The sequence below is a fragment of the Mustela lutreola genome, chromosome 6, assembly GCF_030435805.1.
Source record: "Mustela lutreola isolate mMusLut2 chromosome 6, mMusLut2.pri, whole genome shotgun sequence".
NCBI lineage: Eukaryota > Metazoa > Chordata > Mammalia > Carnivora > Mustelidae > Mustela > Mustela lutreola.
Window position 1 is genome coordinate 60,869,861 of NC_081295.1, and position 16,324 is coordinate 60,886,184.

Genomic DNA, 16,324 nt, shown 5'->3' on the forward strand with positions numbered 1-16,324 from the left:
TGTTACAGCTAGTTGAGTATTTAGCCATAATTAGACCACAAATCTGTCATCCAGCTTTTGTTTATCATTTTATATTTCTCTTTAAATGATTTGTTATTCCTGGCTATTAAGAAAGGATTCAATGTCAGAGTAGTCATGAGAGTTTTTAAAATTTTGAATTCTGAATTTTATTTTATTTTTTAAAAAGGTTTTATTTATTTATTTGACAGAGAGAGAGATCACAAGTAGGCAGAGAGGCAGGCAGAAAGAGAGGGGGAAGCAGGCTCCCTGCTGAGCAGAGAACCCAATGCTGGGCTGGATCCCAGGGCCCTGAGATCATGACCTGAGCCAAAGGCAGAGGATTCACCCACTGAGCCACCCAGGTGCATCTGAATTCTGAAGTTTTTAAATTAAGAATTATAAAGGGCAAAATGTAAAATAAAATTTCCTGGTTCTTTAAAATATGAACTTAATGATGTTAAGTAATAAAAATAAAATGTGTTCCTTTATGTGTATGTAATATGTAAATATTTCTTTTATGTATGTAAATTTTAAGATTATATGATCTGTATTCTAATAAGGATATATTATGTCTATATCAGATACTATATATCTTTTTATTTGTAATATTCAATCACGTAGCCTTCTCACACCACATCATCTGCCCCTTTCAGGTCTCATATTTTGCAACATAGAATTTTATATATTTGCAGTAAGATATGTTAGAAAATACTAGTTGATACAATAAAGTTAAAGTCATAAAAATCATTTTTAAAACCCTGAAAACTCAGCTGTACATAATAGTAAGTTGTAAAGGAAAAGACACATGATCTTTGTTGTAAGTGAGGTACCAAAAAAAAAAAAAAAAGAAGAAACCCAGATTGTATTTATAAATTAGTATTCTTTTAAGTTCTTAAATGACTCTATGGATAATTAAGGGACTATTGATATTTGCGTTGAGCATAAAAGAGAAATAATGGCTGTAGTTTAAATATTGGTGTATATCTATATCTATTTATCTATCTATACACAAACATACAATATTATTGAATTTCTTAGAAGATGCTAGAAAACTAATTTGTTATTCTGAAAACAGTTAAAAAAAAGAATCAAGTATTAATTCCCATTTTCCTGTATAAATTGTATTTTGTGGTAATCAAAGATTTCATGAAGGAAAGTTTCTTTTATAAAAATACCTGAACTGAGAGTCAATTATCATATGGTTTCACTTATTTGTGGAGCATAACAAATAGCATGGAGGACATGGAGAGTTAGAGAGGAGAAGGGAGTTGGGGGAAATTGGAAGGGGAGGTGAGACATGAGAGACTATGGACTCTGAAAAACAATCTGAGGGGTTTGAAGTGGCGGGGGGTGGGAGGTCGGGGGAACCAGGTGGTAGGTATTATAGAGGGCACGGATTGCATGGAGCACTGGGTGTGGTGCAAAAATAATGAATATTGTTATGCTGAAAATAAATAAAAGAAAAAATAATACCAGAACTGGGGGACCTGGGTGACTCAGTGGATTGGGCCTCTGCCTTCCGCTCAGGTCATGATCTCAGGGTCCTGGGTCTCAGGGTCAAATAAATAAATAAATTAAATAAATTAAATCTTCTAAAAAATAAAAAAAAAACCTGAACTAATAAATTAATAAGGGTATTAGAACTCATATATCACCATTTTGCAACCCCAAAGTCACTAATGTATATAGGAAATTGTCATCAATATTTCTTACAGAGCAAATCAACAACCAGCTGTTATGGCTTTCTGATGCTAGTACTATGAATCTGTTATGTAGAATTCCTTCTAAAATTCAAAACTGAATCTGTGGATCTAACTCATTATTCATAGGGAATAAGAAGACAGAAAAAGATGCTAAAAGACCATAGAGAGGTAATCAGGAAAATTTAGACTATGTGAAGCTATGTAGGGCCAGTGACCCACCTATTTTCAATAAATTCCCCAGGGGGAGGAAAAAAAATTAGAAGAAAAGATAAATACATGAAGGTAAATTTAAGAGACACACTAGTTAATTCCATTGCATAGAACTTATTTGTATTCTGATCCCAACAAATCCACTGCAAAAGTTTTAGGAGGTAACTGGAGAAATCAGGAAACTCACTGGATATTTGATAGTGTTTAGGAACTAACTTTATGGCAGTTAATTATATTGTGATCATGTTTTTGAAAGCTTGATTATTTTAAGAGGAATATATGAAATATAGAAGAATAAAGTGAGGGGCTCCTGGGTGGAGGAGTCATTGGCCATCTGCCTTCAGCTCGGATCCCAGGGTCCTGGAATCCAACTCTGCATCATTGTCCCTGCTCCAGGGAAGTCTGCGTCTCCCTCTCCTACTCCCCCTGCTTGTGTTCCCTCTCTTGCTCTCTCTCTCTCTCTGTCAAATAAATAAAATAAAAATTTAAAAAAAAAAGTATAAGATGGTTTTCATTTTAACTCTTTAAATAATGTGAGAAGGGGTTAATTGGTGGGGTAAAATGGGTACATGGCACATGGTTACATTTCTCTCTCTCTTTGTATGTATATATAAAATTATATGTATGTACTTATATGTATATTCATATATATATAGTATGCTTTCCATGGATATTCTTAATGTACTTGCATTTCTTTTAATTCTCTTCTGAATGATTTTCTTTAATGTAAATATACTTAAAAATTTTATATTAGACTTAATAATGTACTGTATTGAGATATTGGTGCTCCATGTATTGAGATAAGGGTGCTCTCTTTGCATTATATTTTTATGTTTTGGTTCTACATATTCAAACAAAGGAAAAGAAGGCATTTACAGAAATGCATTTTGTATAAAATAATGACACATATAATTTTAGTCTAATGGTTTATCAATGAAACCTTTGATTGACAAAATATTTCCTTTACTGGATCTTGAATATTTGCACATGTTAGTTGTTTCAAGTTTCCAATTATGTCCTTTTTATTCCTCATAAATTACATTTTAAATCCTGAAGATGATGCAGTTCACTGCATCCCAATGTTGGATTTTGCAAGACTTTTTATTCCCCAAATTATTACAGTTAGGCGATGATGGGAACAGCTAAATACATTGGAAGAAAGAGCATTTCAATTGTTAGGGCAAGTCACATTGATGCATTATTTCATCTGAAATGACAGAATTCTTCCCTATGAGAGGATTACTGAATGTTAGCTCTAAGCATGCATTCTTTATCTATTTAGTTCGTATTATATATTTTTTTCATTCAAATGTAAAGAGAAATGATGCATCAGGTAAAATATAGAGCAATGATGAAAGTTGTGGTGAAAATGGTTTTGATTAGGCTCATTTTTAAACTTTGGTAGTTTATTAATTTATGCATAAATGTGTGCAGCATTAAATGTGCTTGCTATGATCAGTTTCTATGACAACCAGGAACCTGGTAGATTGTATTGGTTTTTATAGGATGGTTTTCAAAGTTGTGACCAATTCATTAGTCCTAATTATTGTATTAAAATGATTGGCAATAGTAACTGCAAAGTAAGTGATAGCAGTTCACCATTTAAAATATTTTTTTTTTTTAAAGATTTTGTTTATTTATCAGAGAGAGAGAGGGGGAGAGAGCGAGCACAGGCAGACAGAATGGCAGGCAGAGGCAGAGGGAGAAGCAGGCTCCCCACTGAGCAGGGAGCCCGATGTGGGACTCGATCCCAGGATGCTGAGATCATGACCTGAGCCGAAGGCAGCTGCTTAACCAACTGAGCCACCCAGGCGTCCCCACCATTTAAAATATTCTTATATTTTAAAGATATTTACACGCTTAAAAATTTCTTATGCTAATAACTGGGGAAGGCAAAAATCAAAGAATGAGTCTAAAGTACATATTACGCTAATGAAACTAGAATAAATACAACAATTATGATTTAAGTTTAAAGAACCTGATTGGTTTTTATTTGACATAAAGAGGGTAAGAATATTTAATCACAAAATTATATTGATAAATCATCTCAGTACATTTCAAACAACATAAAAGCTTAAATTAAGCCTTGTATCCTAGTTCAGTTTGTATAACAAAATACTGCATAAATTATTTCTCACAATTTTTGCAGTTGGAAGTCTGAGATCACAGTGCCAGCATGGTGACGACCCTCTTCTGGGTCATGAGTGAACTAACTCTGCAGGTTCTTTTTTTTTTTTTTTTTTAAATACAAGAGCACTAATCTTATTATGAGGACCAAAGCTTCATGATCTAAGTAACTTCTAAAAGTCCCACTCTTTAATACCATCTTTTGGGTATTAGGATTTCAACATATGAATGGGGGAGCAGACACAGTCACACCATAGCACCTCTTACCATAATCTTTATCATTTCCTTAAGACACATGCCCTAAATTTTCTTTCATCTAAAGTTCCTTTTTAGCATTTACAAAGAAATGAGGTGAAATAAGTTCTTTAAGCCCATGTACCCAAGTGCTCTAAAGGATCTAAGTAGTATCCTGTTTCTAAGATTATGGACTGGGGTTGGAGAACTTTGCATTGCCTATAAAAATTGCAAAATAATGATGTAAGAGTTTGGCTCTCAGAGCTGCACCATGGTGATTGGCAAGAGCAAGCATCTCGCAAAAGGCAGCAAAGAGGGAGCCAAAAAGATAGTAGTTGATCGGTTTTTTAAGAAACATTGGTATGACGTAAGGAGGGTTGGAAAAATGTTAACCTGAAGGAGTCAAGGAACCAAAATTGTATCTGATGACTTCTAGGTTACTGTTTTTGAAGTGAGCCTTGCTGAACTCCAAAATGATGAAGTTGTGCTTAGAAAATTCAAGCTAGGGGTGCCAAGGTGGCTCAGTGGGTTAAAGCCTCTGCCTTTGGCTCAGGTCATGATCCCAGGGTCCTAGGATTGAGTCCCGGCATTGGACTCTCGGCTCAGCGGGGAGCCTGCTTCCTCCTCTCTCTGCCTACCTCTCTGCCTGCTTGCGATCTCTCTCTCTGTGTCAAATAAATAAATAAAATTTTAAAAACGAAAGAAAAAAGAAAAAGAAAAGAAAAAATCCAAGCTAATCACTAAGAATATTCTGGGAAAAAAAACTGCCTGAGCAACTTCCATGGCATGGCTTATACTTTTGTGCTCTGTTATCAAAAAAGTACAAGCTATGATTGAAGCTCATGTTGAGGTCAAGACTTTTTACAGGTATTTGGTTCATCTAGTCTGTGTTGGTTTTACTAATAAAATGCAACAATCATATTCAGAAGACCTAAATTCAGTACCAGAGGTCTGCAAAATCCAAAAGAAGGTGATGAAATTCATGATCCCAAAGTTGTAGACCAATGACTTGAAAGAGGTTGTCAATAAAATGAGTGCAGAGAGCACAGAGAAGACAGAAAAGGATTGCATGTTTGAATTGGGAAATTTAATGGAGCTTCATGGTGAAGGAGGAGGTAGTATTGGAAAGCTATCAGGGATGAGATAGGTGCTAAAGTTGAACAAACTAGTAAGCATGAGACACTAGTCCAAGAATCTGTTTAAAATTCACTCTTTAAATGTTGACAAAAAGGTTTCATTATGTAAAAAAATAATGTTATGAATACATTTTGGGAAAGAGACTTGAGTTTTCTTAAAACACAAATTCTTCTAAAATAATCCTTGGAGTGGTGTCTGGTTCACTTAGTTGGTTTAGTGTGTGCTTTCTACTCAGGTCATGATCTCAGGATCCTTGGATCCAGCCCCACATCTGACTCCTTGCTCAGTGGGGAACCTCCTTCTCCCTTTCCCTCTGCCTGCTGTTCCCCTGCTTGCTCTCTCCTTCTCTCTCTGTCAAATAAATGAACAAAATCTTTAAAAATAACCCTTGGAAATTCAAAACTGCTATTTCCAAATGTCTGTAAAATCCAGATTTATACAAATGTCAAGTTTGTATAAGTTAGGTTAAGGAAGCCACCTTTCCAAACTTTCTCTAGTGAAATATGATGAATAAAATATTTTATTGTATTTGTATTTTAATGTACTTCAATATGCTAATGTGTTTATTCATGTTTTCTTTTATGTTTAGCAATTTTTCTATATTGGTTCAGAAATACTCACTACTAGTAAAACATTTTTCCCTATTGACTCCTAAAGATTCTGTAGCTTTAGCTTTTACAGTTTACTTACATTAAAATTGTACGTCTAACTTTTTGAATACATGATGAGAAAACAAATTAAATTAGTTTTTCTTAGAATTTCAAATGTGTGTGCAGACATATTTTGGGGACTCCAATTATGTTCTAGTTATTAATAAGGCTGTATGCCATTCTTAAGTTTGTGCTTTTTCCCATACAAGTTAGAATCAGCTTGTCAATTCCTAGAAAATATCTTTTGAAATTAGCACTGGAATTACATTCATTTATATTATTTATTTATAATAAATATACATTTTTTATTTATAAATATATATTTATAATATATAAATATAACAAATATACATTTATTCCATTTATTCCACATTCTGTTGCTAAAAATTACAATCTTTGCAATCCATCCCTACATTTATTTAGTTATTTAAAAATCTTTAACATTTATAATGCTACAAATATAAACTTAAAGTTATATAACAACTTCTGTTTATTTGTGGTTATTTTATAGTTTAAATTCTATTGTTAATAGTATATATCATGAAATTATGTTTTATGTTGTTGGTTAATAAAAATGTAATTGAGGCCACCTGGGTGACTCAGTGGGTTAAGCCGCTTCCTTTGGCTCAGGTTATGATCTCAGGGTCCTGGAATCGAGTCCCACATCGGGCTCTCTGCTCAGCAGGGGGCCTACTTCCCTTCCTCTCTCTCTGCCTGCTTCTCTGCCTACTTGTGATCTCTGTATGTCAAATAAATAAATAAAATCTTTAAAAAAATGTAATTGGTTTTTAAAACAGTATTATATCTATAATCTTAGTAAACTTACTGAATTTTGTTGGCTATAGTTGCTTTTTGACTTTTCTGGACATTTATATTATCTATAAATAATGGTCATCATAAAGTACTTTGTTTTGTTCTAGATCTTGACTGAAATCACTATAACCTTCTCTCTTTGTATAATATGTTTTGCAATCATTGGTTAAAATGTTTTAATGTTTTAAGGAAATGTAATCTACTCATAGTTAGCTAAGAAATTTTTTACCATGAGCATATGTTATATTTTTTGGAATACTGATTTTATGCCTCTATTTAAAATAATATATGATTTTTTACCTCTAATACTCTGAATTATGTTAACTGTTTCTAATTTTTACCCAATTTAGCATTCCTGGGATAAATTCTTCTTGATGATGATAAGTTGTATTTTTTTAAATATATTTCTGAGTTTGGTTAATAGTTGACAAGGATTTTGTATCCTTGTTCATAGGTCGAATGATATAGTAACTACTTTTTTCATACTGACTTGGAAGATTTTATTGTTAATGTTATACTGACTTTACTAAATTAGATGATGACTGTTTCCTTTTTTCATTGTCTGGAAAAAAATTAAGAATCAAATTATTTGATTAGCAAAATTTAAGAGTTTAATAAAATTTAACAAGGAAGACCATTTGAGACTGCTGTTGATCTTTATCAGAACATTTCTAAACATTTATTTATTTATTTTTGTATATTCTTGTGGAATTTCTTAGGACTTTTTTATCTAGATTCAACTTTCAGAAATTTTCTATTTCATAGTATTTATTTAATCTTAGTGTTAAGTAATTTGGTGACATTGTTCATAGTATTTCCTAGTAATTTTTAGTATCTATAACATCAGTAATTATTATCTTTTAGAATTTTAATTTTATTATGTCTTTTTTTTTCATTTTATTAATTTTCCAGAGTTCAGTTAATATTATGTTTCTTTGAAGAACGACTTTTGAGTTTGTTGACTCTATCTACTGTATCTCTGGTTTCTTTTTTTTCCATTTCTTTTACTTTCTTTGCAGATTCATATCCTTTCCAATTTTCTGTCTGGGTTGCAGAATTTTTATTGATGAGTTGCATAAATTCCTTTCATATTGTAAATATTATTTCTTTTCTGATCTAGATGAAACAAAAATGTTTTCCCAATCTTTCATATATGTTAATTTTGGTGTTCTTCATTGAAGAAAAACCTACTTAGATGTATCACTATAATCAGTTTTGTTTTGATAATTTGTCTTTTTGAAATTTTCTGTGTTATTTCTCAGCTATCACTCTTACTCCTTTGTCACAAATATTTCTCCTTAATTTACTTCTGCAGCCTTTGAAATAGTATCTTGACATGTTTTCTTTAATCTCTTTGGGACTCTTCTTTCTGTGAGATTGAAGAATGACTTTTCACTTTCCCCATATGTATGGTATTTCATTTCACCTTTGATTGATGCTGCCAAATTTATTCTATATTAAATTTCTATGTAGCATAAATCCATCTGTAGCCTATTTTGTTCTAATTACCTATATTTCTGTTGTGGATATTTACTTCTTTGAGCATGTACTTCACCTTTTTGTGTGATAAGTCAATCAACATTTTATTTTCTAGCCTTAGGTGTACTTGATTATTTGTATATTCTTACATAAATTTTTAATCAAATTTCTTTAAAAATTCCAAATATCTTAAAACATGTTTTAATATACTTGATTTATAACTCATAATACATGCAGTTTACATATAACTTACATAAAATAATTAAATATTTGGATCATTTCTATGTTTGCTGTCATTGTCTCTTTGTTCTCTTGATTATTAGTTATATATACTCACTTTTTGTATATTTATTAATTTGCAAGTTTGTGAATATTTGTGATATATTCTAGGCATTTTGTCAAAGAATAGGGTTTCATATAGATGTATTTTCTACATATTTTTCTTTTCTTTTTCTTTTGTTTTCAATATAAGACAACTAAGGGAATTATATATCTTCTCAGTTCATTCAGAGATTTATCTTGGTCAGGTCTTGCTTACAGCTTTGAGAAGACTTAGTCTTCTTTAATTTCACCTTTACAGACGTGGCCTTCTAAATTTTCTAAAATATAGGATTAAGACACTCATAGTTTTCTGTCTCTTTAGCTCTGAAAATTGAAAGAATACAGAGATTGCTTGCCTAGCTGTCTAGCTACCTTCCCCATACAGCTTCATAACCAGGCAGATGCCTAAGGCAGAGAATAGTATACTTACGGCTTTCTCTTTCTCCAGCAGGTATTTGTTTCCTAAAACAGGCAGGGAGTAGGAGATTCTATTCTTTTTTTTTTTAGAAATTTATAAATTAACTCTTCAGCCCCTCTCACTCACTGTCTGCAGAATAGCTAGTTCGCAGTTATATCATGGGGAATCAAGTTATGTGGTTGAAATCCTCAGGTTAAAATGTGTTACTTCTTCAAGAGCAACTGCAAAAAATTGTTGACTTCTTTCCCAAGGACTCTTAGTTTAAATTTACCATAGTCTTCAGCTGGTGCCCAGGATCCACAAACAAAATGTTTGGAGATGATATAACTTGAATGATGAATACACAGATGGACAATGGCAAGACCATATGTGAGAGCAGACATCTGACTTGCAAACTGTGCAGCAAATAGTCCAGAAAGTCAAATCAAAATTTTTGCAGCAGTCTTCCCAGAATAGTCAGAACCTGGACAAGAACTACTGACTTCCTCAAGTTTTGCCCTCACTCCCAAATCAGATATGCTCCCCAGAAGTCATATAGGATACCCCACTTCTAGTTAGCCTGCCTCTGGCTTCCCTATAATACTAACCTCTAATGAAAGCATAATTTAAGCCCCCCCCCCCCATTCTAAAGCTTTTCTACTCCCCTCACTGCCCTTTGAGTCTCTGCCAAACGCTGTGATGGTGGCTGATTCCCTTCCTCTAGCAAGGTCTGAGTGAATAACCTCTCTTCTCATTTGTCTGCCTTTGTTTATTACTACATAATTCATCTTGGAAGGCTTCTTCTTTCCATGGAATTTTAGTTCATCTAAGCCATTCATTCTTGATATTAATTTATAAGGTTTTATCTTTTAATTTATCTTATTTTTTTCTGGCTTTAGCAGCAGAAGCACTGATATGCTATCAACTTCTGAATTCTTGTGAGAACAGGTTCAGGTCAAAGTTTTAATGGAATATAAAACTCTGAGACCACTCAAGTTTTGTACCTGGACAATACTAGTTGTTTAACTATATGAAGCTTATCTATCATCTCATAAAGAAAAATTCTTCCACATGCACAGAATGCTGTCCTTGCTTCATATATCCAATTCCTTAACCAAAAAAAAAAAAAAAAAAAAAAAAGTGTCCTGGGAGTTATGCTTGGAATGTTCAGAGCAGGAGTTGGCAAATAAGGCCCTTGGGCCAAATCCAGCTAGTCCCCTGTTCTTTGTTTGTTTGTTTGTTTGTTTCTTTTTGGTTTGGTTTTGTTTTATTTTTTTAATAGACTTTTTTGAGAACATAGCCACACATTTTTGTTTATAAATTATCTATGAATGTTGCTTTAGTTCTATAATGGCAGAGTTGAGTTGTTGTAACAAAGATGGTCTGACTGATAACATCTAAAATATTTATAATTTCAGACATTTTTTTTTTATTAAATTCATTTTTTAAAAAAATATTTTATTTATTTATTTGACAGACAGAGATCACAAGTAGGCAGAGAGGCAGGCAGAGAGAGAGGACGAAGCAGGCTCCCCGCTGAGCAGAGACCCCCCCCGATGTGGGGCTCGATCCCAGGACCCTGGGATCATGACCTGAGCCAAAAGCAGAGGCTTTAACCCACTGAGCCACCCAGGTGCCCCGAGACATGGTATTTTTTAACTCTAGAGTTTTTTTTTTTCTTTTCTTTTCTTTTTTTAATATAATTTTTTATTTTTTATAAACATATATTTTTATCCCCAGGGGTACAGGTCTGTGAATCACCAGGTTTACACACTTCACAGCACTCACCAAAACACATACCCTCCCCAATGTCCATAATACCACCCCCTTCTCCCAAACCCCCTCCGAGAAGAATAAATGAAAGAAGATGGGATTGGGAGGGAGACAAACCATAAGTGACTCTTAAACTCTAGAGTTTTTATTGGATGATTTTTTTATAGTTTAATTTCTCTTCTCATTAAGTTTAGTCTTTAAAAAAAAAAAACTTGAACATATTTATAACAGGTCTTTTAAAATTCTTGACTACCATTATCTCTGTCATTTCTGGTTCTATTTCTATTTACTAAATTTTTTCCTGGTCATGAGTCACATTTTCTTGTCCCTGTGTAAAAATGGTGATTTTTAATTTGATGGTGGTGGGCATTGTGAGAGTTATACTGATGAAAGTCTGGGTTTTGATGACTTCCTTTGAAGTATATATAGATTTATTCTTGTGGACAGTTAGTTTAAGCTTTGTTAGAACACATCTAGATTAAGAGTAAAAGTAGTTTAATTTTAATAAGAGTAGTTTAATTTATTATAAGAGTAGTTAGGGCACATCCAGATTAATTCTAAGAAGAAGTTTAATATTAGAGTGTGGTATTTCTGGGGTCTGTGCTGAATGCTCTGGATAGTTAACTAGTTCCTACTATGCCTTATTAGAATTTGCATATCTAACAGCCAATGCTGTTCAGTTTATGGTTAGTAACTTTGTACTTCTATTTAGCAGTTTTTCTTTGCTTATTATTCATATAATATCACTCCATTCATTTGTGGTTTATTATTCAACATAGACTGTAGAAATACTATGCAAATTTATGGAACTTTTCATTTCTGTAAGTTCCTCCTATCTTGCACTCTACCTTAAACTTAAAGTCATTGCAGCCCTCCTGAAACCCGATCTCCATCTCCTTAACTCAATAATACTGCTAGACTCTGCTTCAGTTACTGCTTCTTACATTGCAGTCTGGGAATTGTCTACAGGCAGAAAACCAGAGTGACTATAGGGCTTACCATTTTTTCCTTCTCTCGGTCCTGTGCCAAAATAAGTATTTAATATATTTTGGATAGAATTTAATTGTTTACAATAAAACAGATAGTCTATTATCAATTACAACATCATGGCTCACTGAGTATTAATCTATTAGCTCTATTAGGAAAACTACACAAATATTAAATTCAGTAGGAATACAGGGTGCTACATGCTGAATCATGTTCCCTAAAAGCTCATTTTGAGTTCCTAAGCCCCAGTACTCAGAATGTAACTATATTTGTAGATATGGTCTTTTAAGGAGTTTTTAGGCTAAAAAAAGTTCATTAGAGTGGGCTCTAATCCCATGTGACTGATGTCCTTATAAGAAGGGGAAATTAGGACAGAGACACACACACACACACACAAAGACCATGTGAAGACATGGGGAAAAGATGCCATCCAAAAACCAGGAAGAGAGAGGCCTCAGAAGGAGAAAACTCTGCTAACACCTTGATCTCAGACTTTCGCCTCTCTAGAATTGTGAGAAAAAAAAATATTTCTATTTAATAATTGTTTCTATTATTTAAGTCTCTGTACTTGGTCATGGCAGTGCCAGGAAAATAATACATAGGGTCTACTTTAATTAATTCTGATAATTGGTAGGCAGTTAATCAGCCTTTAATGATCTGTATGAAAACAAGGAGATGATATTAAAAATATTTTACTATCAGTAATGCATAATTGATGCCAATCAATCAGAATGATGCCAGACATATCTGTGCTCACTAGCTGAATATAAGCCCTGAATGAAGTGATTGGATTTTTAAAGAAAATACTCTATGCTTAATTATCAAACAATATACATTGTTATATGAGCAAATGTATTCATTGCTTCAAGTTATCTATAAACCCACTGAAAGTGGTTGAAAAATTATAGGAATTATTGTTCTTGTTTATTTGTTTCTGGGGATGTTTTTAATAGCATTCTGTGTGTGGCAGTCAACATCTTGAAAGCAGAAACTTAAAGAGAAACACTAATCTCTAACTAGGTGTAATAATGCTGTAAGTTATACCACCATATAATAACATAAACTGTATAAGAGCATATGTTATAATATTAAGTAACATTAAATGAAAATAATTACTCACTGAGGTCATAGTGTATTGGGTCTAGTGGTCTAGTGGGCCTACACACTGCACATAATTTTTGGCCCAGAGAAGAAGGCTAAACTAGAAAAAGAGAGTTTTGGGAAAAGGTCACAGTGTTTAATGTAAATGGTATTTTAAAAAGTAAGTAAACTGACATGCCTAAGAAAAGGGGCTGGCAATTATAAGATGAAGTTCAAATCACAAGTCTTTCTGAAATATTAGGGTGTTCTAATTTGTTAGGGTGGCCTTATAACAAAGTATTAACAAACTAGGTCATGTAAACAACAGAGACTTATTGTTACATCTAGAAGCCCTTAAATCTGACATCAAAGTGTCAGAATGGCTAGTACCTTCTCAGAGCTGTGAGGGAAGGATTTGTTCTAGACCTTTCTCCTTCACTTGTAGATGACTATTTTTTTTTCTGTATTTTTTCCTATTCCATTATTCCTATCTATTTTCAAATTTATGACTTTTATAAGGCCACTAGTCATTGGATTAGAGCCCACTCTAATGATCTTATTTTAATTTGATCACCTCTGTAAAGACATATTCTCAAATAAGGTAACATTCTGAAGTACTTCAATATATGAATTTGGTGGAGGAACAGAACTTAACTCAAAGAGACAATTGATCCAAAGACTCAGGGGCCAAGAATTCATCTTTCTCAGTGACCCAGATGTCTACTTGAAGTTCATCCCCAGTTTGATTTAGGAAAGGAACTGAAATATATTGATCTGGATGTAGCAGAACACACAGTGTTCAAACCACGCAGTGGTTTGAAAAAGATAGAAGTACAATTTTCTTCCATGTCAAGGAAGTCTAAGGCTGTACTAGAGTCTTCCTGGATATCAGGGACTCAGCTTCATCCCACTAACATATGAAACTTATGAAATCCATCATCAGGCCCATTTTATATTCTAAGAGATGTGCAAAAGCTCATCTGTAACAAATTAAGGCTGCATTCTCAAGCTGTTTCCTAGATAAATCTGGTCTTTTTCAAACCCTTCTTGGAAGTCCTAAAAATACTTCTACTTATAGCTCATTGACCAGAATTTAATCAAATGGATTATTCTGGCTGCAAAATGTAATATTTCAAGATGGCTATGTCAGTTCTCCAAGTAAAGTTTGTTTTTAAGGAAAAAAAATAGGAAAATGGGGATCAGGTAGCAAATAGAAGTCTCTGCCTCATTTGTCAAGGGCTGATGGCAGATATATGTAGAATGGAAAACTAAGACCCTGTAAACAGACTAAAGGTCAAGTAAGAAATGCTATTTCATTAGAAAAATCAGAGAATTTTCCAGCGTTTTTCAGAGATTGTTCTATGAGAGGTTCAAGTGGTAATCAATAGTGAGGATGAGGGGCACCTCGGTGGCTCAGTGGGTTAGGCCTCTTCCTTTGGTTTGGGTCATGATCTCAAGGTCCCGGGATCAAGCCCCACATTGGGTTCTCTGCTCAGTGAGGAGCCTGCTTCCCCCTCTCTATCTTCCTCCTGCTCTCCCTACTTGTGATATCTCTCTCTGTCAAATAAGTAAATAAAATCTTAAAAAAAAAAAAAAAAGTGAGGATGGGTTACATTACCCTCAGTTACTAATGTGAAGGAACAAATGTTTAAGGACACTTCTCCACAGAAAATCTGTATGTGATTAGAACTTTTCTGTTCCTACATTCTGATAGTCAGCAAGATAAGAATATCTAGGTCTGTAACACAATGTACAAATCCATATTAGTTGTGATGTTGCTTTTGGGGAATGAATTAGGACTAAGAACTCTAGACCATGCTCAATGTAATATAGGTTCTGTTGTGTTAAATAAGATTTCTGTTTAGCCAGACCAATAAAAATTTTGTTATACAAACTACCAGTTATTAAGTGTACCAAGCCCTGGGCTAATTATCTATTATCTAATTATTACTTTAACTACTTATGGCAAATGGCAAATGTTACATTCTGATTTTACCAAGTAGGACATTGAGGCTTAGAGAAATTTTATAATTTTATTGGTAATGCAATTGCATGGTAGCAGATTTGGGATTCATAGCCACATCTGTCTGATATCAAAACCATTATGATAAGATGAATTTTAATTCTATATAAGAGTAGGCAATTAAGAGACATTCTCACAAAATCAGACAATTGGAGCTAAGTAAGTTTCCTGAGAGACACATGTCATGGTGTTTACTCTGTTCATGATATGTTAAGAAAAGGTAATCAGTATTAGGGAAGAAATATTAAGAATATTAAGAAATATTAAGAAAAGGTAATCAGAAAGTCTTAGGGAAGAATAAACTGTCTTTGATCATTTAGTGGCCTATAATATTGACAAGTCAATGCTGTTTATTCTATATGAACTTAAGAATAAAACTACGACAAGATGGCCAATGGACTTATGTTACAAAGAAAGGATTTTTGTTGACTGTAATTCTAAGCTATCCACTGATAAAACTGGCAACTTCATAAACTGATTTTATCGTTAGCAAAAGTATGTAAGCAGAGTTACTTGGGATTTCTCTATGTCATAATGATGAATGGTTAATGTAGATGCATTTGAGTGTTTCTATACTGGGTTGAATCGTGTCCTCCAAAAAGATGTGTGGAAGTCCGAACTCTCCTTATTGTGTGAGTGTGACTTAACTTGCAAGTGGGGTCTTTGCAGATATAATCAAGTTAAGATGAAGTCATAATATTTACTGAAGGCCTTAAATCCAATTACTGGTGCTCTGATGAGGAAGGATAGATTCAGAGACACATAGACATACAGCAAGTCATGGGAAAATGGAAGAAGTAACTGGAATGATGTATCTACAAACCAAGTAATGCCAAAGTTTGCCAGAAGTTACCACATGGGAAGAGTCAAGGCTGGATTCTTCCCTAGAGCTGTGAGAGAGAGGAAGGCCCTATTGCGCCTTGACTTTTTGCCTCCAGAACTGCCAGAGAACAAATCTCTCCTATTTTAGGCCACCCAGTTTGTGGTACTTTTTTAGGCAGCTCTAGGAAACAAATACAGTCCCTTTCAAACTGGAGTACCTCTTCTTCTGTAATGAGAATTTAAGCTTCATAGAAAAGAGTCTTAAAATAGGGAAGATAGCAAGGATACAATGACCTTAGGTTGGATCATAAAAAATGAGTGATCATGCAGACTAAAAAGTGAAAGAAAAACCATATGAGCCCACACCCAAATATGAGAATAAGATGTAATATGTAGAAGGAATCAGGAAACCTGACTGACCAAGCCTGGGGGGAGCTAGTTTGGAATATAGTGAAATAAGTCTGTGTGACTGAGTGTGGAAGACTATAGATGGTATGTAGTCCACTACAAGGAATTCAAACTTTGAGAGGTTTGTGATTTCTTAATACAGGTGGATTTTACAAATCCC

General features: G+C 33.7%; 1 pseudogene; it reads left to right on the plus strand.

The window, feature by feature from the left end:
- The first annotated feature begins 4,545 nt into the window (after positions 1–4,545).
- LOC131834597 (small ribosomal subunit protein eS1-like) lies at positions 4,546–5,477 on the plus strand (annotated as a pseudogene).
- Positions 5,478–16,324: the final 10,847 nt, after the last annotated feature.